The sequence below is a fragment of the Sus scrofa genome, chromosome 17 (assembly GCF_054392235.1).
Source record: "Sus scrofa isolate SSC_HxYL_T2T_F1_AM1 chromosome 17, Sscrofa_HxYL_maternal_Yorkshire_Landrace_v2.0, whole genome shotgun sequence".
Classification (NCBI taxonomy): Eukaryota; Metazoa; Chordata; class Mammalia; order Artiodactyla; family Suidae; genus Sus; species Sus scrofa.
In genome coordinates, this window is record NC_139399.1 from 38,837,139 (window position 1) to 38,863,885 (window position 26,747).

A 26,747-nucleotide genomic window follows, 5' to 3' on the forward strand; every position below is an offset into this window, starting at 1 on the left:
GAAACTGACCCACACATGGGAAGGCAGAACAAGGTCCTTCCTGTCAGGTGAGGCAATTGAGACTGGAGAGTCAGGGGCTGCCTGTGGCCTCCTCCTCCTCCTCACGGGACACCTTCTGAGGGACCCACCCACTCTCATCTCTGAGCCTGGGAAGCGCCAACACCAAGCATCTGCGGGGCTTGGCTGGCACTTTGGCGCCGTCTGGCGGCCCTCCTCCTAAACGACAACTCAGCGCCTTCCTGCCGCCTCCTGAACAAACCTATGGCCTGACTGCACTGGGCTTGTGCACCTCAGAGCCGATTTAATTCTTCCTCCCATTCCTAGAACAACCGAGCACCTGCCAGGAAGGGGAGTATTTCTCTCTGAAAGTCAGCCCTGGCCCTCACCCCTCCCTACCCCCCCTTCAGTACCCCTCTTAGTCAATGAGCTGAACGCATGCCACATCACCTAACTGGATTTCAGTGAATCAGCCTTTATCAGGCTCCTCTCTTGACTTCTGTGACTTGGCTTGAGGTAAGATGTTCCCCCCCCCCTTGGGGGTGCACAAAAGAAGGGAGAGGCGCCTACGGAAGAAAAATAAGCCACTCTTCAGAGAACCCTCTTCAGAGACAGGTTTCTGGGCTGGAAACTGCCTGGCCACCCGAGGCTCTCTGCTTTTACCCTTTCCCTTCATGTCCAGCAGCCCAGCTCTCCTAGGCCAACACTGTGCATGCCTGGCTCTGGAAACCTGCGTGCCAAATACTCAAACTAAGGGCTCGTAGGTCTAGAGGTCTACTTCTGGAGAATCCAAAGGCAGTCAGACCCCCTGACTCCCGGGCCAATGGTGTGGACTTTGGGCTACCTGAGCCAACTGAAAGTGACCCAAATATGTTCAAGGCAGAACCATTTGCCTTTTACCAGGTGAGCCGGTTTAGTCTGGAGAGTCAGAGGCGACCTGTAACCTACCCCTCCTTGCTGGACACCTCCTGAGGGGTGGGGTTGGGGTCCACCCATTCTCATCTCCGACCCCATCGTTGAGCCTGGAAATGCCAGCACCAAGCAGCTGCTGGGCTCGGCTGGCGCTTCGGCACCCTCTGGCGACCGTTCTCTCCAACAACAACTCAGAGCCCTTCCTCCTGCCTCCTGCCTCCTGGACAATGCCATGGGCTGCCCTGGGCTTGTGACCCTCAGATCCGATGTAATTCCTCCTCTCCCTCTAAGGACGACTGAGCGAGCACCTTCCAGGAAGGGGGGATTCCTCTCACAACATTAGCCGGGCCATTCCCTCCTCCCCACCCCTCAGCACTCTGGTCAGTCATCAGCCAAAAATCAGTCCAAGTCTGGCAACTGGATGCCAATTCCATCAGCCTCCCCTCTGAATTTATGTGACCTGGCTTGAGGTAAGTTTTTCCCTTAGGAGTGAAAGAAGGAAGGGAGATGCGCAGATGGAAGAAACTGACGGAACTGTTCAGGGAACTCACAAGACACCAGTCTCTTTGGGATGGATGCAGCCTGCCCACCAAGGAACCTTGGCTTTGCCACTCTCCATTCACCACCACCCACCTGCCCAGGTCCCAGATGCTAAACATGGGGCAGGCCTTGTCCTGGAGCAGTGCCTGCCCAGCAGCCAAGCCAGCAGCTGTGAGGCTGTGTTTCCTGCCTCTGAGTATCCAAAGGCACTTAGCGCTTTTGACAGTGTGTCCACGTGCCTGGACTTTGGGCTACCCCAGCTGTCTGAAAGCGACCCAGAGATGGGAAGGCAGAACAAGGTCTTTCCTGGCAGGCGAGGTAATTTAGCCTGGAGAGTCGGGGGCGGCCTGGAACCTAAGCCTCCTCCTCGCCAGACACCTCCTGAAGGATCCACCCATCCTTCCCATCTCTGAGCCTGCAAGTGCCAACCCCAAGCAGCTGCTGGGCTTGGCTGGCACTTTGGCGCCCTCTGGTGGCCACGCCCTCTAATAACAACTCAGAGCCCTTCCTCCTGCCTCCTGAACAAAGCCAGGGGCTGCTCCGGGCTTGTGAACCTCAGATCCGATGTAATTTCTCCTCGCCCTCTAAGAACGACCAAGCACCTTCCAGGAAAGGGGGAGATGTCTCTCACAAAATCAGCCTGGGCACTCCGTCCCCTCCTATCCCTCAGCACTCCGGTTAGTCATGAGCCGAACCCACTCCACGTCAGGTACCTGGATGTCAATTACATCAGCCTCAGGAGTTCCTGTCGTGGCTCAGTGGTTACCGCATCTGACTAGGAACCATGAGACTGCGGATTCGGTTCGATCCCTGGCCTTGCTCAGTGGCTGAAGGATCTGGTGTTGCCATGAGCTGTGGTATAGGTTGCAGACTTGGCTCAGATCCTGCGTTGCTGTGGCTCTGGCATAGGCCAGCAGCTGCAGCTCCGATTAGACCCCTAGCCTGGGAACCTCCATATGCTGCGGGTGTGGCTCTAGAAAAGGCAAAAAAAAAAAAAAAAAAGACAAAGAAAATTACATCAGCCTCCACTCTGACCTGGCTTGAGGCAAGATTTTTCCTTGGGGGTGAATGAAAGGAACGAGAGGCTCAGATGGAAGAAACTGAAGGAAATGTTCAGACAGCTCACAAGAGACCAGTCCCTCTGGGATGGATGCAGCCTGCCCACCAAGGAACCTTGGGGTTTCCACTCCCCATTCACCACTACTCACCTGCCCAGTTTTCCAGATGCCAAAGACAGTGCAGGTCTGATTCGGGAACGTTGCTTGCACAGTAGGCAAGGCACATACCTCTGGGTTCAGGTTCTTCTTCCTCTGCAGAATCCCAGGGACCTTGGGTATCTGAACGGTCTGACAGTGACCCACAGATAGAAAGGCCGAGCAATGTCCTTTCTCTCAGGTGAGGTCATTGAGACTGGGGAGCCAGAGCCGACCTGGAACCTACCCCTGCTTGCTAGGCACGTCCTGGATGGGATCCACCAGCCCCATCTCCAACCCTGGCTCTGTGCTGGCACATGCCAGGATCAAGCAGCTGCCGGCCTCTGCCGGCGCTCTGGCGCCCTCTGGTGGCCATGCCCTCTGATAACACCTCAGAGCCTTCCTCTGGCCTCCTGACCCAATCCAGGGATGGAGGGCACTAGGTTTGTGCACCTGACAGCTGCTTTCCAACGCCTCTCCCTTTAAGGACCACCATGTGCCACCTGACAGAGGGCGGTATCTCCGTCTCAAAGTCTCCCAGGGCACTCCGCCCCCTTTTCTGACACCACGACTCTATGTCCATCAGCCCAGTGGTCCCACTTCAAGATAGGTCGCCAACTGCAAAGTCCTCTGCCCACTTTAACACACGTGACCTAGTCTTGGCTACGATTCTTTCACTTCCGGGTGACTGACAGGAAGCACTGGCTCAAGGAGAAAAATGAAAAGGAATTCTGGGGATAAGTTGTGGAGCCAGAACCCAGGGAGGAGCACAGCCTGGCCAGCCAAAAAACACCGCTGCTTCTACACACTTGATTCAGATCCCCAAGCACTGCTTTCCTGATGCCACGCCCGAGTGAAGCCGGATTCTCGAAGACTGTGTGCCCAGGACCCAAACCAAATACTTTTGGATGCATCCACACACCGCTGAAGAATCCAAAGGCAGTCAGATCCCAGATCATTTCATCTTTGTGCTCCACCAGCAGTATGGAGAGGACTCTCACTCATGAAGGGAGAAGTGTGTACCCACTATCAGGAGATGCATTTTTTGTTTGTTTGTTTTTGGTCTTTTTGCCATTTCTAGGGCCGCTTCTGCTGCATACGGAGGTTCCCAGGCTAGGGGTCTAATCGGAGCTGTAGCCGCCGGCCTACACCAGAGCCACAGCAATGTGGGGTCTGAGCTGCGTCTGCGACCTACACCACAGGTCGCGGCAACGCCGGATCCTTAACCCACTGAGCAAGGCCAGGGATCGAACCTGCAACCTCATGGTTCCTAGTTGGATTCGTTAACCACTGAGCCACGATGGGAACTCCAGGAGATGCATTTTGGACCGAGAGTCAGAAGCAACCGGTCACTCCCCTCTCCTCACTGGGTCACGTCCTCGGGGTTCCACCAGTGCCGTCTCCAACCCCAACCCTCAGCCTGGGAGTGCTGACACCAAGCAGCAGGTGGGCAATGTCAGGGGCTCCTCGTCCTCGAGCGGCCCTTCCCTCTGCCGACAATTCCCATCCCATCCTTCCGCCTCCCAGTGGTGCCCGGTTCTGTCTGCCCTTCTCATGAGCACCCGTGAGCCTACCTTGGCCCTCCTCCCTTTCTCAGAAAAATCCAGAGCCTCACGGAGGGTGGTCTTTCTCTCTCAAAGTCTCCCATATCCCTCACTGCACCCTATCAGCAGCCCTGGACAACCATCAGTTGAACACACTATGAGTCAGGAAACTGGCTTTAACTTATTTCGCCACCTCTATCCTGCTTAGCGCCCCCCGCCCCGCCCCGCCCCGCCCCGCCCCCGATGTTATGGGACCTGGCGTTAGGTAAGATTCTCCTTCCGGGGTGTACCAAGGAAGGGACAGGCTCAGATGGAAGAAAAACAAGGAAGTTTTCAGAGGATCCCAAAGAGACAGGTCGCTGGGGGATGGATACAGCCTGCCCACCAAGGAACCGCTGCTTTTCCACTGCCTGTTGCCCACCACCCTCCTGCCCCCACCTTGTTCCAGATGCCAAACACGGGGTACGCATGATCATGGAACCCTGCCTGCCCAGTAGCCAAGCCGACTACCTCTGGCTTCCGTTTTCTGCCTCTGCAGAGTGCAAAGGCAGTCAGAAATTTTGACGGCCTATCCAAGGGTCAGTGTCTGGGTGAAACTGACCCACACATGGGAAGGCAGAACAAGGTCCTTCCTGTCAGGTGAGGCAATTGAGACTGGAGAGTCAGGGGCTGCCTGTGGCCTCCTCCTCCTCCTCACGGGACACCTTCTGAGGGACCCACCCACTCTCATCTCTGAGCCTGGGAAGCGCCAACACCAAGCATCTGCGGGGCTTGGCTGGCACTTTGGCGCCGTCTGGCGGCCCTCCTCCTAAACGACAACTCAGCGCCTTCCTGCCGCCTCCTGAACAAACCTATGGCCTGACTGCACTGGGCTTGTGCACCTCAGAGCCGATTTAATTCTTCCTCCCATTCCTAGAACAACCGAGCACCTGCCAGGAAGGGGAGTATTTCTCTCTGAAAGTCAGCCCTGGCCCTCACCCCTCCCTACCCCCCCTTCAGTACCCCTCTTAGTCAATGAGCTGAACGCATGCCACATCACCTAACTGGATTTCAGTGAATCAGCCTTTATCAGGCTCCTCTCTTGACTTCTGTGACTTGGCTTGAGGTAAGATGTTCCCCCCCCCCTTGGGGGTGCACAAAAGAAGGGAGAGGCGCCTACGGAAGAAAAATAAGCCACTCTTCAGAGAACCCTCTTCAGAGACAGGTTTCTGGGCTGGAAACTGCCTGGCCACCCGAGGCTCTCTGCTTTTACCCTTTCCCTTCATGTCCAGCAGCCCAGCTCTCCTAGGCCAACACTGTGCATGCCTGGCTCTGGAAACCTGCGTGCCAAATACTCAAACTAAGGGCTCGTAGGTCTAGAGGTCTACTTCTGGAGAATCCAAAGGCAGTCAGACCCCCTGACTCCCGGGCCAATGGTGTGGACTTTGGGCTACCTGAGCCAACTGAAAGTGACCCAAATATGTTCAAGGCAGAACCATTTGCCTTTTACCAGGTGAGCCGGTTTAGTCTGGAGAGTCAGAGGCGACCTGTAACCTACCCCTCCTTGCTGGACACCTCCTGAGGGGTGGGGTTGGGGTCCACCCATTCTCATCTCCGACCCCATCGTTGAGCCTGGAAATGCCAGCACCAAGCAGCTGCTGGGCTCGGCTGGCGCTTCGGCACCCTCTGGCGACCGTTCTCTCCAACAACAACTCAGAGCCCTTCCTCCTGCCTCCTGCCTCCTGGACAATGCCATGGGCTGCCCTGGGCTTGTGACCCTCAGATCCGATGTAATTCCTCCTCTCCCTCTAAGGACGACTGAGCGAGCACCTTCCAGGAAGGGGGGATTCCTCTCACAACATTAGCCGGGCCATTCCCTCCTCCCCACCCCTCAGCACTCTGGTCAGTCATCAGCCAAAAATCAGTCCAAGTCTGGCAACTGGATGCCAATTCCATCAGCCTCCCCTCTGAATTTATGTGACCTGGCTTGAGGTAAGTTTTTCCCTTAGGAGTGAAAGAAGGAAGGGAGATGCGCAGATGGAAGAAACTGACGGAACTGTTCAGGGAACTCACAAGACACCAGTCTCTTTGGGATGGATGCAGCCTGCCCACCAAGGAACCTTGGCTTTGCCACTCTCCATTCACCACCACCCACCTGCCCAGGTCCCAGATGCTAAACATGGGGCAGGCCTTGTCCTGGAGCAGTGCCTGCCCAGCAGCCAAGCCAGCAGCTGTGAGGCTGTGTTTCCTGCCTCTGAGTATCCAAAGGCACTTAGCGCTTTTGACAGTGTGTCCACGTGCCTGGACTTTGGGCTACCCCAGCTGTCTGAAAGCGACCCAGAGATGGGAAGGCAGAACAAGGTCTTTCCTGGCAGGCGAGGTAATTTAGCCTGGAGAGTCGGGGGCGGCCTGGAACCTAAGCCTCCTCCTCGCCAGACACCTCCTGAAGGATCCACCCATCCTTCCCATCTCTGAGCCTGCAAGTGCCAACCCCAAGCAGCTGCTGGGCTTGGCTGGCACTTTGGCGCCCTCTGGTGGCCACGCCCTCTAATAACAACTCAGAGCCCTTCCTCCTGCCTCCTGAACAAAGCCAGGGGCTGCTCCGGGCTTGTGAACCTCAGATCCGATGTAATTTCTCCTCGCCCTCTAAGAACGACCAAGCACCTTCCAGGAAAGGGGGAGATGTCTCTCACAAAATCAGCCTGGGCACTCCGTCCCCTCCTATCCCTCAGCACTCCGGTTAGTCATGAGCCGAACCCACTCCACGTCAGGTACCTGGATGTCAATTACATCAGCCTCAGGAGTTCCTGTCGTGGCTCAGTGGTTACCGCATCTGACTAGGAACCATGAGACTGCGGATTCGGTTCGATCCCTGGCCTTGCTCAGTGGCTGAAGGATCTGGTGTTGCCATGAGCTGTGGTATAGGTTGCAGACTTGGCTCAGATCCTGCGTTGCTGTGGCTCTGGCATAGGCCAGCAGCTGCAGCTCCGATTAGACCCCTAGCCTGGGAACCTCCATATGCTGCGGGTGTGGCTCTAGAAAAGGCAAAAAAAAAAAAAAAAGACAAAGAAAATTACATCAGCCTCCACTCTGACCTGGCTTGAGGCAAGATTTTTCCTTGGGGGTGAATGAAAGGAACGAGAGGCTCAGATGGAAGAAACTGAAGGAAATGTTCAGACAGCTCACAAGAGACCAGTCCCTCTGGGATGGATGCAGCCTGCCCACCAAGGAACCTTGGGGTTTCCACTCCCCATTCACCACTACTCACCTGCCCAGTTTTCCAGATGCCAAAGACAGTGCAGGTCTGATTCGGGAACGTTGCTTGCACAGTAGGCAAGGCACATACCTCTGGGTTCAGGTTCTTCTTCCTCTGCAGAATCCCAGGGACCTTGGGTATCTGAACGGTCTGACAGTGACCCACAGATAGAAAGGCCGAGCAATGTCCTTTCTCTCAGGTGAGGTCATTGAGACTGGGGAGCCAGAGCCGACCTGGAACCTACCCCTGCTTGCTAGGCACGTCCTGGATGGGATCCACCAGCCCCATCTCCAACCCTGGCTCTGTGCTGGCACATGCCAGGATCAAGCAGCTGCCGGCCTCTGCCGGCGCTCTGGCGCCCTCTGGTGGCCATGCCCTCTGATAACACCTCAGAGCCTTCCTCTGGCCTCCTGACCCAATCCAGGGATGGAGGGCACTAGGTTTGTGCACCTGACAGCTGCTTTCCAACGCCTCTCCCTTTAAGGACCACCATGTGCCACCTGACAGAGGGCGGTATCTCCGTCTCAAAGTCTCCCAGGGCACTCCGCCCCCTTTTCTGACACCACGACTCTATGTCCATCAGCCCAGTGGTCCCACTTCAAGATAGGTCGCCAACTGCAAAGTCCTCTGCCCACTTTAACACACGTGACCTAGTCTTGGCTACGATTCTTTCACTTCCGGGTGACTGACAGGAAGCACTGGCTCAAGGAGAAAAATGAAAAGGAATTCTGGGGATAAGTTGTGGAGCCAGAACCCAGGGAGGAGCACAGCCTGGCCAGCCAAAAAACACCGCTGCTTCTACACACTTGATTCAGATCCCCAAGCACTGCTTTCCTGATGCCACGCCCGAGTGAAGCCGGATTCTCGAAGACTGTGTGCCCAGGACCCAAACCAAATACTTTTGGATGCATCCACACACCGCTGAAGAATCCAAAGGCAGTCAGATCCCAGATCATTTCATCTTTGTGCTCCACCAGCAGTATGGAGAGGACTCTCACTCATGAAGGGAGAAGTGTGTACCCACTATCAGGAGATGCATTTTTTGTTTGTTTGTTTTTGGTCTTTTTGCCATTTCTAGGGCCGCTTCTGCTGCATACGGAGGTTCCCAGGCTAGGGGTCTAATCGGAGCTGTAGCCGCCGGCCTACACCAGAGCCACAGCAATGTGGGGTCTGAGCTGCGTCTGCGACCTACACCACAGGTCGCGGCAACGCCGGATCCTTAACCCACTGAGCAAGGCCAGGGATCGAACCTGCAACCTCATGGTTCCTAGTTGGATTCGTTAACCACTGAGCCACGATGGGAACTCCAGGAGATGCATTTTGGACCGAGAGTCAGAAGCAACCGGTCACTCCCCTCTCCTCACTGGGTCACGTCCTCGGGGTTCCACCAGTGCCGTCTCCAACCCCAACCCTCAGCCTGGGAGTGCTGACACCAAGCAGCAGGTGGGCAATGTCAGGGGCTCCTCGTCCTCGAGCGGCCCTTCCCTCTGCCGACAATTCCCATCCCATCCTTCCGCCTCCCAGTGGTGCCCGGTTCTGTCTGCCCTTCTCATGAGCACCCGTGAGCCTACCTTGGCCCTCCTCCCTTTCTCAGAAAAATCCAGAGCCTCACGGAGGGTGGTCTTTCTCTCTCAAAGTCTCCCATATCCCTCACTGCACCCTATCAGCAGCCCTGGACAACCATCAGTTGAACACACTATGAGTCAGGAAACTGGCTTTAACTTATTTCGCCACCTCTATCCTGCTTAGCGCCCCCCGCCCCGCCCCGCCCCGCCCCGCCCCGCCCCCGATGTTATGGGACCTGGCGTTAGGTAAGATTCTCCTTCCGGGGTGTACCAAGGAAGGGACAGGCTCAGATGGAAGAAAAACAAGGAAGTTTTCAGAGGATCCCAAAGAGACAGGTCGCTGGGGGATGGATACAGCCTGCCCACCAAGGAACCGCTGCTTTTCCACTGCCTGTTGCCCACCACCCTCCTGCCCCCACCTTGTTCCAGATGCCAAACACGGGGTACGCATGATCATGGAACCCTGCCTGCCCAGTAGCCAAGCCGACTACCTCTGGCTTCCGTTTTCTGCCTCTGCAGAGTGCAAAGGCAGTCAGAAATTTTGACGGCCTATCCAAGGGTCAGTGTCTGGGTGAAACTGACCCACACATGGGAAGGCAGAACAAGGTCCTTCCTGTCAGGTGAGGCAATTGAGACTGGAGAGTCAGGGGCTGCCTGTGGCCTCCTCCTCCTCCTCACGGGACACCTTCTGAGGGACCCACCCACTCTCATCTCTGAGCCTGGGAAGCGCCAACACCAAGCATCTGCGGGGCTTGGCTGGCACTTTGGCGCCGTCTGGCGGCCCTCCTCCTAAACGACAACTCAGCGCCTTCCTGCCGCCTCCTGAACAAACCTATGGCCTGACTGCACTGGGCTTGTGCACCTCAGAGCCGATTTAATTCTTCCTCCCATTCCTAGAACAACCGAGCACCTGCCAGGAAGGGGAGTATTTCTCTCTGAAAGTCAGCCCTGGCCCTCACCCCTCCCTACCCCCCCCTTCAGTACCCCTCTTAGTCAATGAGCTGAACGCATGCCACATCACCTAACTGGATTTCAGTGAATCAGCCTTTATCAGGCTCCTCTCTTGACTTCTGTGACTTGGCTTGAGGTAAGATGTCCCCCCCCCCCTTGGGGGTGCACAAAAGAAGGGAGAGGCGCCTACGGAAGAAAAATAAGCCACTCTTCAGAGAACCCTCTTCAGAGACAGGTTTCTGGGCTGGAAACTGCCTGGCCACCCGAGGCTCTCTGCTTTTACCCTTTCCCTTCATGTCCAGCAGCCCAGCTCTCCTAGGCCAACACTGTGCATGCCTGGCTCTGGAAACCTGCGTGCCAAATACTCAAACTAAGGGCTCGTAGGTCTAGAGGTCTACTTCTGGAGAATCCAAAGGCAGTCAGACCCCCTGACTCCCGGGCCAATGGTGTGGACTTTGGGCTACCTGAGCCAACTGAAAGTGACCCAAATATGTTCAAGGCAGAACCATTTGCCTTTTACCAGGTGAGCCGGTTTAGTCTGGAGAGTCAGAGGCGACCTGTAACCTACCCCTCCTTGCTGGACACCTCCTGAGGGGTGGGGTTGGGGTCCACCCATTCTCATCTCCGACCCCATCGTTGAGCCTGGAAATGCCAGCACCAAGCAGCTGCTGGGCTCGGCTGGCGCTTCGGCACCCTCTGGCGACCGTTCTCTCCAACAACAACTCAGAGCCCTTCCTCCTGCCTCCTGCCTCCTGGACAATGCCATGGGCTGCCCTGGGCTTGTGACCCTCAGATCCGATGTAATTCCTCCTCTCCCTCTAAGGACGACTGAGCGAGCACCTTCCAGGAAGGGGGGATTCCTCTCACAACATTAGCCGGGCCATTCCCTCCTCCCCACCCCTCAGCACTCTGGTCAGTCATCAGCCAAAAATCAGTCCAAGTCTGGCAACTGGATGCCAATTCCATCAGCCTCCCCTCTGAATTTATGTGACCTGGCTTGAGGTAAGTTTTTCCCTTAGGAGTGAAAGAAGGAAGGGAGATGCGCAGATGGAAGAAACTGACGGAACTGTTCAGGGAACTCACAAGACACCAGTCTCTTTGGGATGGATGCAGCCTGCCCACCAAGGAACCTTGGCTTTGCCACTCTCCATTCACCACCACCCACCTGCCCAGGTCCCAGATGCTAAACATGGGGCAGGCCTTGTCCTGGAGCAGTGCCTGCCCAGCAGCCAAGCCAGCAGCTGTGAGGCTGTGTTTCCTGCCTCTGAGTATCCAAAGGCACTTAGCGCTTTTGACAGTGTGTCCACGTGCCTGGACTTTGGGCTACCCCAGCTGTCTGAAAGCGACCCAGAGATGGGAAGGCAGAACAAGGTCTTTCCTGGCAGGCGAGGTAATTTAGCCTGGAGAGTCGGGGGCGGCCTGGAACCTAAGCCTCCTCCTCGCCAGACACCTCCTGAAGGATCCACCCATCCTTCCCATCTCTGAGCCTGCAAGTGCCAACCCCAAGCAGCTGCTGGGCTTGGCTGGCACTTTGGCGCCCTCTGGTGGCCACGCCCTCTAATAACAACTCAGAGCCCTTCCTCCTGCCTCCTGAACAAAGCCAGGGGCTGCTCCGGGCTTGTGAACCTCAGATCCGATGTAATTTCTCCTCGCCCTCTAAGAACGACCAAGCACCTTCCAGGAAAGGGGGAGATGTCTCTCACAAAATCAGCCTGGGCACTCCGTCCCCTCCTATCCCTCAGCACTCCGGTTAGTCATGAGCCGAACCCACTCCACGTCAGGTACCTGGATGTCAATTACATCAGCCTCAGGAGTTCCTGTCGTGGCTCAGTGGTTACCGCATCTGACTAGGAACCATGAGACTGCGGATTCGGTTCGATCCCTGGCCTTGCTCAGTGGCTGAAGGATCTGGTGTTGCCATGAGCTGTGGTATAGGTTGCAGACTTGGCTCAGATCCTGCGTTGCTGTGGCTCTGGCATAGGCCAGCAGCTGCAGCTCCGATTAGACCCCTAGCCTGGGAACCTCCATATGCTGCGGGTGTGGCTCTAGAAAAGGCAAAAAAAAAAAAAAAAAAAAAAAGACAAAGAAAATTACATCAGCCTCCACTCTGACCTGGCTTGAGGCAAGATTTTTCCTTGGGGGTGAATGAAAGGAACGAGAGGCTCAGATGGAAGAAATTGAAGGAAATGTTCAGACAGCTCACAAGAGACCAGTCCCTCTGGGATGGATGCAGCCTGCCCACCAAGGAACCTTGGGGTTTCCACTCCCCATTCACCACTACTCACCTGCCCAGTTTTCCAGATGCCAAAGACAGTGCAGGTCTGATTCGGGAACGTTGCTTGCACAGTAGGCAAGGCACATACCTCTGGGTTCAGGTTCTTCTTCCTCTGCAGAATCCCAGGGACCTTGGGTATCTGAACGGTCTGACAGTGACCCACAGATAGAAAGGCCGAGCAATGTCCTTTCTCTCAGGTGAGGTCATTGAGACTGGGGAGCCAGAGCCGACCTGGAACCTACCCCTGCTTGCTAGGCACGTCCTGGATGGGATCCACCAGCCCCATCTCCAACCCTGGCTCTGTGCTGGCACATGCCAGGATCAAGCAGCTGCCGGCCTCTGCCGGCGCTCTGGCGCCCTCTGGTGGCCATGCCCTCTGATAACACCTCAGAGCCTTCCTCTGGCCTCCTGACCCAATCCAGGGATGGAGGGCACTAGGTTTGTGCACCTGACAGCTGCTTTCCAACGCCTCTCCCTTTAAGGACCACCATGTGCCACCTGACAGAGGGCGGTATCTCCGTCTCAAAGTCTCCCAGGGCACTCCGCCCCCTTTTCTGACACCACGACTCTATGTCCATCAGCCCAGTGGTCCCACTTCAAGATAGGTCGCCAACTGCAAAGTCCTCTGCCCACTTTAACACACGTGACCTAGTCTTGGCTACGATTCTTTCACTTCCGGGTGACTGACAGGAAGCACTGGCTCAAGGAGAAAAATGAAAAGGAATTCTGGGGATAAGTTGTGGAGCCAGAACCCAGGGAGGAGCACAGCCTGGCCAGCCAAAAAACACCGCTGCTTCTACACACTTGATTCAGATCCCCAAGCACTGCTTTCCTGATGCCACGCCCGAGTGAAGCCGGATTCTCGAAGACTGTGTGCCCAGGACCCAAACCAAATACTTTTGGATGCATCCACACACCGCTGAAGAATCCAAAGGCAGTCAGATCCCAGATCATTTCATCTTTGTGCTCCACCAGCAGTATGGAGAGGACTCTCACTCATGAAGGGAGAAGTGTGTACCCACTATCAGGAGATGCATTTTTTGTTTGTTTGTTTTTGGTCTTTTTGCCATTTCTAGGGCCGCTTCTGCTGCATACGGAGGTTCCCAGGCTAGGGGTCTAATCGGAGCTGTAGCCGCCGGCCTACACCAGAGCCACAGCAATGTGGGGTCTGAGCTGCGTCTGCGACCTACACCACAGGTCGCGGCAACGCCGGATCCTTAACCCACTGAGCAAGGCCAGGGATCGAACCTGCAACCTCATGGTTCCTAGTTGGATTCGTTAACCACTGAGCCACGATGGGAACTCCAGGAGATGCATTTTGGACCGAGAGTCAGAAGCAACCGGTCACTCCCCTCTCCTCACTGGGTCACGTCCTCGGGGTTCCACCAGTGCCGTCTCCAACCCCAACCCTCAGCCTGGGAGTGCTGACACCAAGCAGCAGGTGGGCAATGTCAGGGGCTCCTCGTCCTCGAGCGGCCCTTCCCTCTGCCGACAATTCCCATCCCATCCTTCCGCCTCCCAGTGGTGCCCGGTTCTGTCTGCCCTTCTCATGAGCACCCGTGAGCCTACCTTGGCCCTCCTCCCTTTCTCAGAAAAATCCAGAGCCTCACGGAGGGTGGTCTTTCTCTCTCAAAGTCTCCCATATCCCTCACTGCACCCTATCAGCAGCCCTGGACAACCATCAGTTGAACACACTATGAGTCAGGAAACTGGCTTTAACTTATTTCGCCACCTCTATCCTGCTTAGCGCCCCCCGCCCCGCCCCGCCCCGCCCCGCCCCCGATGTTATGGGACCTGGCGTTAGGTAAGATTCTCCTTCCGGGGTGTACCAAGGAAGGGACAGGCTCAGATGGAAGAAAAACAAGGAAGTTTTCAGAGGATCCCAAAGAGACAGGTCGCTGGGGGATGGATACAGCCTGCCCACCAAGGAACCGCTGCTTTTCCACTGCCTGTTGCCCACCACCCTCCTGCCCCCACCTTGTTCCAGATGCCAAACACGGGGTACGCATGATCATGGAACCCTGCCTGCCCAGTAGCCAAGCCGACTACCTCTGGCTTCCGTTTTCTGCCTCTGCAGAGTGCAAAGGCAGTCAGAAATTTTGACGGCCTATCCAAGGGTCAGTGTCTGGGTGAAACTGACCCACACATGGGAAGGCAGAACAAGGTCCTTCCTGTCAGGTGAGGCAATTGAGACTGGAGAGTCAGGGGCTGCCTGTGGCCTCCTCCTCCTCCTCACGGGACACCTTCTGAGGGACCCACCCACTCTCATCTCTGAGCCTGGGAAGCGCCAACACCAAGCATCTGCGGGGCTTGGCTGGCACTTTGGCGCCGTCTGGCGGCCCTCCTCCTAAACGACAACTCAGCGCCTTCCTGCCGCCTCCTGAACAAACCTATGGCCTGACTGCACTGGGCTTGTGCACCTCAGAGCCGATTTAATTCTTCCTCCCATTCCTAGAACAACCGAGCACCTGCCAGGAAGGGGAGTATTTCTCTCTGAAAGTCAGCCCTGGCCCTCACCCCTCCCTACCCCCCCCTTCAGTACCCCTCTTAGTCAATGAGCTGAACGCATGCCACATCACCTAACTGGATTTCAGTGAATCAGCCTTTATCAGGCTCCTCTCTTGACTTCTGTGACTTGGCTTGAGGTAAGATGTTCCCCCCCCCCCTTGGGGGTGCACAAAAGAAGGGAGAGGCGCCTACGGAAGAAAAATAAGCCACTCTTCAGAGAACCCTCTTCAGAGACAGGTTTCTGGGCTGGAAACTGCCTGGCCACCCGAGGCTCTCTGCTTTTACCCTTTCCCTTCATGTCCAGCAGCCCAGCTCTCCTAGGCCAACACTGTGCATGCCTGGCTCTGGAAACCTGCGTGCCAAATACTCAAACTAAGGGCTCGTAGGTCTAGAGGTCTACTTCTGGAGAATCCAAAGGCAGTCAGACCCCCTGACTCCCGGGCCAATGGTGTGGACTTTGGGCTACCTGAGCCAACTGAAAGTGACCCAAATATGTTCAAGGCAGAACCATTTGCCTTTTACCAGGTGAGCCGGTTTAGTCTGGAGAGTCAGAGGCGACCTGTAACCTACCCCTCCTTGCTGGACACCTCCTGAGGGGTGGGGTTGGGGTCCACCCATTCTCATCTCCGACCCCATCGTTGAGCCTGGAAATGCCAGCACCAAGCAGCTGCTGGGCTCGGCTGGCGCTTCGGCACCCTCTGGCGACCGTTCTCTCCAACAACAACTCAGAGCCCTTCCTCCTGCCTCCTGCCTCCTGGACAATGCCATGGGCTGCCCTGGGCTTGTGACCCTCAGATCCGATGTAATTCCTCCTCTCCCTCTAAGGACGACTGAGCGAGCACCTTCCAGGAAGGGGGGATTCCTCTCACAACATTAGCCGGGCCATTCCCTCCTCCCCACCCCTCAGCACTCTGGTCAGTCATCAGCCAAAAATCAGTCCAAGTCTGGCAACTGGATGCCAATTCCATCAGCCTCCCCTCTGAATTTATGTGACCTGGCTTGAGGTAAGTTTTTCCCTTAGGAGTGAAAGAAGGAAGGGAGATGCGCAGATGGAAGAAACTGACGGAACTGTTCAGGGAACTCACAAGACACCAGTCTCTTTGGGATGGATGCAGCCTGCCCACCAAGGAACCTTGGCTTTGCCACTCTCCATTCACCACCACCCACCTGCCCAGGTCCCAGATGCTAAACATGGGGCAGGCCTTGTCCTGGAGCAGTGCCTGCCCAGCAGCCAAGCCAGCAGCTGTGAGGCTGTGTTTCCTGCCTCTGAGTATCCAAAGGCACTTAGCGCTTTTGACAGTGTGTCCACGTGCCTGGACTTTGGGCTACCCCAGCTGTCTGAAAGCGACCCAGAGATGGGAAGGCAGAACAAGGTCTTTCCTGGCAGGCGAGGTAATTTAGCCTGGAGAGTCGGGGGCGGCCTGGAACCTAAGCCTCCTCCTCGCCAGACACCTCCTGAAGGATCCACCCATCCTTCCCATCTCTGAGCCTGCAAGTGCCAACCCCAAGCAGCTGCTGGGCTTGGCTGGCACTTTGGCGCCCTCTGGTGGCCACGCCCTCTAATAACAACTCAGAGCCCTTCCTCCTGCCTCCTGAACAAAGCCAGGGGCTGCTCCGGGCTTGTGAACCTCAGATCCGATGTAATTTCTCCTCGCCCTCTAAGAACGACCAAGCACCTTCCAGGAAAGGGGGAGATGTCTCTCACAAAATCAGCCTGGGCACTCCGTCCCCTCCTATCCCTCAGCACTCCGGTTAGTCATGAGCCGAACCCACTCCACGTCAGGTACCTGGATGTCAATTACATCAGCCTCAGGAGTTCCTGTCGTGGCTCAGTGGTTACCGCATCTGACTAGGAACCATGAGACTGCGGATTCGGTTCGATCCCTGGCCTTGCTCAGTGGCTGAAGGATCTGGTGTTGCCATGAGCTGTGGTATAGGTTGCAGACTTGGCTCAGATCCTGCGTTGCTGTGGCTCTGGCATAGGCCAGCAGCTGCAGCTCCGATTAGACCCCTAGCCTGGGAACCTCCATATGCTGCGGGTGTGGCTCTAGAAAAGGCAAAAAAAAAAAAAAAAAAAAAAAGACAAAGAAAATTACATCAGCCTCCACTCTGACCTGGCTTGAGGCAAGATTTTTCCTTGGGGGTGAATGAAAGGAACGAGAGGCTCAGATGGAAGAAACTGAAGGAAATGTTCAGACAGCTCACAAGAGACCAGTCCCTCTGGGATGGATGCAGCCTGCCCACCAAGGAACCTTGGGGTTTCCACTCCCCATTCACCACTACTCACCTGCCCAGTTTTCCAGATGCCAAAGACAGTGCAGGTCTGATTCGGGAACGTTGCTTGCACAGTAGGCAAGGCACATACCTCTGGGTTCAGGTTCTTCTTCCTCTGCAGAATCCCAGGGACCTTGGGTATCTGAACGGTCTGACAGTGACCCACAGATAGAAAGGCCGAGCAATGTCCTTTCTCTCAGGTGAGGTCATTGAGACTGGGGAGCCAGAGCCGACCTGGAACCTACCCCTGCTTGCTAGGCACGTCCTGGATGGGATCCACCAGCCCCATCTCCAACCCTGGCTCTGTGCTGGCACATGCCAGGATCAAGCAGCTGCCGGCCTCTGCCGGCGCTCTGGCGCCCTCTGGTGGCCATGCCCTCTGATAACACCTCAGAGCCTTCCTCTGGCCTCCTGACCCAATCCAGGGATGGAGGGCACTAGGTTTGTGCACCTGACAGCTGCTTTCCAACGCCTCTCCCTTTAAGGACCACCATGTGCCACCTGACAGAGGGCGGTATCTCCGTCTCAAAGTCTCCCAGGGCACTCCGCCCCCTTTTCTGACACCACGACTCTATGTCCATCAGCCCAGTGGTCCCACTTCAAGATAGGTCGCCAACTGCAAAGTCCTCTGCCCACTTTAACACACGTGACCTAGTCTTGGCTACGATTCTTTCACTTCCGGGTGACTGACAGGAAGCACTGGCTCAAGGAGAAAAATGAAAAGGAATTCTGGGGATAAGTTGTGGAGCCAGAACCCAGGGAGGAGCACAGCCTGGCCAGCCAAAAAACACCGCTGCTTCTACACACTTGATTCAGATCCCCAAGCACTGCTTTCCTGATGCCACGCCCGAGTGAAGCCGGATTCTCGAAAACTGTGTGCCCAGGACCCAAACCAAATACTTTTGGATGCATCCACACACCGCTGAAGAATCCAAAGGCAGTCAGATCCCAGATCATTTCATCTTTGTGCTCCACCAGCAGTATGGAGAGGACTCTCACTCATGAAGGGAGAAGTGTGTACCCACTATCAGGAGATGCATTTTTTGTTTGTTTGTTTTTGGTCTTTTTGCCATTTCTAGGGCCGCTTCTGCTGCATACGGAGGTTCCCAGGCTAGGGGTCTAATCGGAGCTGTAGCCGCCGGCCTACACCAGAGCCACAGCAATGTGGGGTCTGAGCTGCGTCTGCGACCTACACCACAGGTCGCGGCAACGCCGGATCCTTAACCCACTGAGCAAGGCCAGGGATCGAACCTGCAACCTCATGGTTCCTAGTTGGATTCGTTAACCACTGAGCCACGATGGGAACTCCAGGAGATGCATTTTGGACCGAGAGTCAGAAGCAACCGGTCACTCCCCTCTCCTCACTGGGTCACGTCCTCGGGGTTCCACCAGTGCCGTCTCCAACCCCAACCCTCAGCCTGGGAGTGCTGACACCAAGCAGCAGGTGGGCAATGTCAGGGGCTCCTCGTCCTCGAGCGGCCCTTCCCTCTGCCGACAATTCCCATCCCATCCTTCCGCCTCCCAGTGGTGCCCGGTTCTGTCTGCCCTTCTCATGAGCACCCGTGAGCCTACCTTGGCCCTCCTCCCTTTCTCAGAAAAATCCAGAGCCTCACGGAGGGTGGTCTTTCTCTCTCAAAGTCTCCCATATCCCTCACTGCACCCTATCAGCAGCCCTGGACAACCATCAGTTGAACACACTATGAGTCAGGAAACTGGCTTTAACTTATTTCGCCACCTCTATCCTGCTTAGCGCCCCCCGCCCCGCCCCGCCCCGCCCCGCCCCGCCCCCGATGTTATGGGACCTGGCGTTAGGTAAGATTCTCCTTCCGGGGTGTACCAAGGAAGGGACAGGCTCAGATGGAAGAAAAACAAGGAAGTTTTCAGAGGATCCCAAAGAGACAGGTCGCTGGGGGATGGATACAGCCTGCCCACCAAGGAACCGCTGCTTTTCCACTGCCTGTTGCCCACCACCCTCCTGCCCCCACCTTGTTCCAGATGCCAAACACGGGGTACGCATGATCATGGAACCCTGCCTGCCCAGTAGCCAAGCCGACTACCTCTGGCTTCCGTTTTCTGCCTCTGCAGAGTGCAAAGGCAGTCAGAAATTTTGACGGCCTATCCAAGGGTCAGTGTCTGGGTGAAACTGACCCACACATGGGAAGGCAGAACAAGGTCCTTCCTGTCAGGTGAGGCAATTGAGACTGGAGAGTCAGGGGCTGCCTGTGGCCTCCTCCTCCTCCTCACGGGACACCTTCTGAGGGACCCACCCACTCTCATCTCTGAGCCTGGGAAGCGCCAACACCAAGCATCTGCGGGGCTTGGCTGGCACTTTGGCGCCGTCTGGCGGCCCTCCTCCTTAACGACAACTCAGCGCCTTCCTGCCGCCTCCTGAACAAACCTATGGCCTGACTGCACTGGGCTTGTGCACCTCAGAGCCGATTTAATTCTTCCTCCCATTCCTAGAACAACCGAGCACCTGCCAGGAAGGGGAGTATTTCTCTCTGAAAGTCAGCCCTGGCCCTCACCCTTCCCTACCCCCCCCTTCAGTACCCCTCTTAGTCAATGAGCTGAACGCATGCCACATCACCTAACTGGATTTCAGTGAATCAGCCTTTATCAGGCTCCTCTCTTGACTTCTGTGACTTGGCTTGAGGTAAGATGTCCCCCCCCCCTTGGGGGTGCACAAAAGAAGGGAGAGGCGCCTACGGAAGAAAAATAAGCCACTCTTCAGAGAACCCTCTTCAGAGACAGGTTTCTGGGCTGGAAACTGCCTGGCCACCCGAGGCTCTCTGCTTTTACCCTTTCCCTTCATGTCCAGCAGCCCAGCTCTCCTAGGCCAACACTGTGCGTGCCTGGCTCTGGAAACCTGCGTGCCAAATACTCAAACTAAGGGCTCGTAGGTCTAGAGGTCTACTTCTGGAGAATCCAAAGGCAGTCAGACCCCCTGACTCCCGGGCCAATGGTGTGGACTTTGGGCTACCTGAGCCAACTGAAAGTGACCCAAATATGTTCAAGGCAGAACCATTTGCCTTTTACCAGGTGAGCCGGTTTAGTCTGGAGAGTCAGAGGCGACCTGTAACCTACCCCTCCTTGCTGGACACCTCCTGAGGGGTGGGGTTGGGGTCCACCCATTCTCATCTCCGACCCCATCGTTGAGCCTGGAAATGCCAGCACCAAGCAGCTGCTGGGCTCGGCTGGCGCTTCGGCACCCTCTGGCGACCGTTCTCTCCAACAACAACTCAGAGCCCTTCCTCCTGCCTCCTGCCTCCTGGACAATGCCATGGGCTGCCCTGGGCTTGTGACCCTCAGATCCGATGTAATTCCTCCTCTCCCTCTAAGGACGACTGAGCGAGCACCTTCCAGGAAGGGGGGATTCCTCTCACAACATTAGCCGGGCCATTCCCTCCTCCCCACCCCTCAGCACTCTGGTCAGTCATCAGCCAAAAATCAGTCCAAGTCTGGCAACTGGATGCCAATTCCATCAGCCTCCCCTCTGAATTTATGTGACCTGGCTTGAGGTAAGTTTTTCCCTTAGGAGTGAAAGAAGGAAGGGAGATGCGCAGATGGAAGAAACTGACGGAACTGTTCAGGGAACTCACAAGACACCAGTCTCTTTGGGATGGATGCAGCCTGCCCACCAAGGAACCTTGGCTTTGCCACTCTCCATTCACCACCACCCACCTGCCCAGGTCCCAGATGCTAAACATGGGGCAGGCCTTGTCCTGGAGCAGTGCCTGCCCAGCAGCCAAGCCAGCAGCTGTGAGGCTGTGTTTCCTGCCTCTGAGTATCCAAAGGCACTTAGCGCTTTTGACAGTGTGTCCACGTGCCTGGACTTTGGGCTACCCCAGCTGTCTGAAAGCGACCCAGAGATGGGAAGGCAGAACAAGGTCTTTCCTGGCAGGCGAGGTAATTTAGCCTGGAGAGTCGGGGGCGGCCTGGAACCTAAGCCTCCTCCTCGCCAGACACCTCCTGAAGGATCCACCCATCCTTCCCATCTCTGAGCCTGCAAGTGCCAACCCCAAGCAGCTGCTGGGCTTGGCTGGCACTTTGGCGCCCTCTGGTGGCCACGCCCTCTAATAACAACTCAGAGCCCTTCCTCCTGCCTCCTGAACAAAGCCAGGGGCTGCTCCGGGCTTGTGAACCTCAGATCCGATGTAATTTCTCCTCGCCCTCTAAGAACGACCAAGCACCTTCCAGGAAAGGGGGAGATGTCTCTCACAAAATCAGCCTGGGCACTCCGTCCCCTCCTATCCCTCAGCACTCCGGTTAGTCATGAGCCGAACCCACTCCACGTCAGGTACCTGGATGTCAATTACATCAGCCTCAGGAGTTCCTGTCGTGGCTCAGTGGTTACCGCATCTGACTAGGAACCATGAGACTGCGGATTCGGTTCGATCCCTGGCCTTGCTCAGTGGCTGAAGGATCTGGTGTTGCCATGAGCTGTGGTATAGGTTGCAGACTTGGCTCAGATCCTGCGTTGCTGTGGCTCTGGCATAGGCCAGCAGCTGCAGCTCCGATTAGACCCCTAGCCTGGGAACCTCCATATGCTGCGGGTGTGGCTCTAGAAAAGGCAAAAAAAAAAAAAAAAAGACAAAGAAAATTACATCAGCCTCCACTCTGACCTGGCTTGAGGCAAGATTTTTCCTTGGGGGTGAATGAAAGGAACGAGAGGCTCAGATGGAAGAAACTGAAGGAAATGTTCAGACAGCTCACAAGAGACCAGTCCCTCTGGGATGGATGCAGCCTGCCCACCAAGGAACCTTGGGGTTTCCACTCCCCATTCACCTCTACTCACCTGCCCAGTTTTCCAGATGCCAAAGACAGTGCAGGTCTGATTCGGGAACGTTGCTTGCACAGTAGGCAAGGCACATACCTCTGGGTTCAGGTTCTTCTTCCTCTGCAGAATCCCAGGGACCTTGGGTATCTGAACGGTCTGACAGTGACCCACAGATAGAAAGGCCGAGCAATGTCCTTTCTCTCAGGTGAGGTCATTGAGACTGGGGAGCCAGAGCCGACCTGGAACCTACCCCTGCTTGCTAGGCACGTCCTGGATGGGATCCACCAGCCCCATCTCCAACCCTGGCTCTGTGCTGGCACATGCCAGGATCAAGCAGCTGCCGGCCTCTGCCGGCGCTCTGGCGCCCTCTGGTGGCCATGCCCTCTGATAACACCTCAGAGCCTTCCTCTGGCCTCCTGACCCAATCCAGGGATGGAGGGCACTAGGTTTGTGCACCTGACAGCTGCTTTCCAACGCCTCTCCCTTTAAGGACCACCATGTGCCACCTGACAGAGGGCGGTATCTCCGTCTCAAAGTCTCCCAGGGCACTCCGCCCCCTTTTCTGACACCACGACTCTATGTCCATCAGCCCAGTGGTCCCACTTCAAGATAGGTCGCCAACTGCAAAGTCCTCTGCCCACTTTAACACACGTGACCTAGTCTTGGCTACGATTCTTTCACTTCCGGGTGACTGACAGGAAGCACTGGCTCAAGGAGAAAAATGAAAAGGAATTCTGGGGATAAGTTGTGGAGCCAGAACCCAGGGAGGAGCACAGCCTGGCCAGCCAAAAAACACCGCTGCTTCTACACACTTGATTCAGATCCCCAAGCACTGCTTTCCTGATGCCACGCCCGAGTGAAGCCGGATTCTCGAAAACTGTGTGCCCAGGACCCAAACCAAATACTTTTGGATGCATCCACACACCGCTGAAGAATCCAAAGGCAGTCAGATCCCAGATCATTTCATCTTTGTGCTCCACCAGCAGTATGGAGAGGACTCTCACTCATGAAGGGAGAAGTGTGTACCCACTATCAGGAGATGCATTTTTTGTTTGTTTGTTTTTGGTCTTTTTGCCATTTCTAGGGCCGCTTCTGCTGCATACGGAGGTTCCCAGGCTAGGGGTCTAATCGGAGCTGTAGCCGCCGGCCTACACCAGAGCCACAGCAATGTGGGGTCTGAGCTGCGTCTGCGACCTACACCACAGGTCGCGGCAACGCCGGATCCTTAACCCACTGAGCAAGGCCAGGGATCGAACCTGCAACCTCATGGTTCCTAGTTGGATTCGTTAACCACTGAGCCACGATGGGAACTCCAGGAGATGCATTTTGGACCGAGAGTCAGAAGCAACCGGTCACTCCCCTCTCCTCACTGGGTCACGTCCTCGGGGTTCCACCAGTGCCGTCTCCAACCCCAACCCTCAGCCTGGGAGTGCTGACACCAAGCAGCAGGTGGGCAATGTCAGGGGCTCCTCGTCCTCGAGCGGCCCTTCCCTCTGCCGACAATTCCCATCCCATCCTTCCGCCTCCCAGTGGTGCCCGGTTCTGTCTGCCCTTCTCATGAGCACCCGTGAGCCTACCTTGGCCCTCCTCCCTTTCTCAGAAAAATCCAGAGCCTCACGGAGGGTGGTCTTTCTCTCTCAAAGTCTCCCATATCCCTCACTGCACCCTATCAGCAGCCCTGGACAACCATCAGTTGAACACACTATGAGTCAGGAAACTGTCTTTAACTTATTTCGCCACCTCTATCCTGCTTAGCGCCCCCCGCCCCGCCCCGCCCCGCCCCGCCCCCGATGTTATGGGACCTGGCGTTAGGTAAGATTCTCCTTCCGGGGTGTACCAAGGAAGGGACAGGCTCAGATGGAAGAAAAACAAGGAAGTTTTCAGAGGATCCCAAAGAGACAGGTCGCTGGGGGATGGATACAGCCTGCCCACCAAGGAACCGCTGCTTTTCCACTGCCTGTTGCCCACCACCCTCCTGCCCCCACCTTGTTCCAGATGCCAAACACGGGGTACGCATGATCATGGAACCCTGCCTGCCCAGTAGCCAAGCCGACTACCTCTGGCTTCCGTTTTCTGCCTCTGCAGAGTGCAAAGGCAGTCAGAAATTTTGACGGCCTATCCAAGGGTCAGTGTCTGGGTGAAACTGACCCACACATGGGAAGGCAGAACAAGGTCCTTCCTGTCAGGTGAGGCAATTGAGACTGGAGAGTCAGGGGCTGCCTGTGGCCTCCTCCTCCTCCTCACGGGACACCTTCTGAGGGACCCACCCACTCTCATCTCTGAGCCTGGGAAGCGCCAACACCAAGCATCTGCGGGGCTTGGCTGGCACTTTGGCGCCGTCTGGCGGCCCTCCTCCTTAACGACAACTCAGCGCCTTCCTGCCGCCTCCTGAACAAACCTATGGCCTGACTGCACTGGGCTTGTGCACCTCAGAGCCGATTTAATTCTTCCTCCCATTCCTAGAACAACCGAGCACCTGCCAGGAAGGGGAGTATTTCTCTCTGAAAGTCAGCCCTGGCCCTCACCCCTCCCTACCCCCCCCTTCAGTACCCCTCTTAGTCAATGAGCTGAACGCATGCCACATCACCTAACTGGATTTCAGTGAATCAGCCTTTATCAGGCTCCTCTCTTGACTTCTGTGACTTGGCTTGAGGTAAGATGTTCCCCCCCCCCTTGGGGGTGCACAAAAGAAGGGAGAGGCGCCTACGGAAGAAAAATAAGCCACTCTTCAGAGAACCCTCTTCAGAGACAGGTTTCTGGGCTGGAAACTGCCTGGCCACCCGAGGCTCTCTGCTTTTACCCTTTCCCTTCATGTCCAGCAGCCCAGCTCTCCTAGGCCAACACTGTGCATGCCTGGCTCTGGAAACCTGCGTGCCAAATACTCAAACTAAGGGCTCGTAGGTCTAGAGGTCTACTTCTGGAGAATCCAAAGGCAGTCAGACCCCCTGACTCCCGGGCCAATGGTGTGGACTTTGGGCTACCTGAGCCAACTGAAAGTGACCCAAATATGTTCAAGGCAGAACCATTTGCCTTTTACCAGGTGAGCCGGTTTAGTCTGGAGAGTCAGAGGCGACCTGTAACCTACCCCTCCTTGCTGGACACCTCCTGAGGGGTGGGGTTGGGGTCCACCCATTCTCATCTCCGACCCCATCGTTGAGCCTGGAAATGCCAGCACCAAGCAGCTGCTGGGCTCGGCTGGCGCTTCGGCACCCTCTGGCGACCGTTCTCTCCAACAACAACTCAGAGCCCTTCCTCCTGCCTCCTGCCTCCTGGACAATGCCATGGGCTGCCCTGGGCTTGTGACCCTCAGATCCGATGTAATTCCTCCTCTCCCTCTAAGGACGACTGAGCGAGCACCTTCCAGGAAGGGGGGATTCCTCTCACAACATTAGCCGGGCCATTCCCTCCTCCCCACCCCTCAGCACTCTGGTCAGTCATCAGCCAAAAATCAGTCCAAGTCTGGCAACTGGATGCCAATTCCATCAGCCTCCCCTCTGAATTTATGTGACCTGGCTTGAGGTAAGTTTTTCCCTTAGGAGTGAAAGAAGGAAGGGAGATGCGCAGATGGAAGAAACTGACGGAACTGTTCAGGGAACTCACAAGACACCAGTCTCTTTGGGATGGATGCAGCCTGCCCACCAAGGAACCTTGGCTTTGCCACTCTCCATTCACCACCACCCACCTGCCCAGGTCCCAGATGCTAAACATGGGGCAGGCCTTGTCCTGGAGCAGTGCCTGCCCAGCAGCCAAGCCAGCAGCTGTGAGGCTGTGTTTCCTGCCTCTGAGTATCCAAAGGCACTTAGCGCTTTTGACAGTGTGTCCACGTGCCTGGACTTTGGGCTACCCCAGCTGTCTGAAAGCGACCCAGAGATGGGAAGGCAGAACAAGGTCTTTCCTGGCAGGCGAGGTAATTTAGCCTGGAGAGTCGGGGGCGGCCTGGAACCTAAGCCTCCTCCTCGCCAGACACCTCCTGAAGGATCCACCCATCCTTCCCATCTCTGAGCCTGCAAGTGCCAACCCCAAGCAGCTGCTGGGCTTGGCTGGCACTTTGGCGCCCTCTGGTGGCCACGCCCTCTAATAACAACTCAGAGCCCTTCCTCCTGCCTCCTGAACAAAGCCAGGGGCTGCTCCGGGCTTGTGAACCTCAGATCCGATGTAATTTCTCCTCGCCCTCTAAGAACGACCAAGCACCTTCCAGGAAAGGGGGAGATGTCTCTCACAAAATCAGCCTGGGCACTCCGTCCCCTCCTATCCCTCAGCACTCCGGTTAGTCATGAGCCGAACCCACTCCACGTCAGGTACCTGGATGTCAATTACATCAGCCTCAGGAGTTCCTGTCGTGGCTCAGTGGTTACCGCATCTGACTAGGAACCATGAGACTGCGGATTCGGTTCGATCCCTGGCCTTGCTCAGTGGCTGAAGGATCTGGTGTTGCCATGAGCTGTGGTATAGGTTGCAGACTTGGCTCAGATCCTGCGTTGCTGTGGCTCTGGCATAGGCCAGCAGCTGCAGCTCCGATTAGACCCCTAGCCTGGGAACCTCCATATGCTGCGGGTGTGGCTCTAGAAAAGGCAAAAAAAAAAAAAAAAGACAAAGAAAATTACATCAGCCTCCACTCTGACCTGGCTTGAGGCAAGATTTTTCCTTGGGGGTGAATGAAAGGAACGAGAGGCTCAGATGGAAGAAACTGAAGGAAATGTTCAGACAGCTCACAAGAGACCAGTCCCTCTGGGATGGATGCAGCCTGCCCACCAAGGAACCTTGGGGTTTCCACTCCCCATTCACCTCTACTCACCTGCCCAGTTTTCCAGATGCCAAAGACAGTGCAGGTCTGATTCGGGAACGTTGCTTGCACAGTAGGCAAGGCACATACCTCTGGGTTCAGGTTCTTCTTCCTCTGCAGAATCCCAGGGACCTTGGGTATCTGAACGGTCTGACAGTGACCCACAGATAGAAAGGCCGAGCAATGTCCTTTC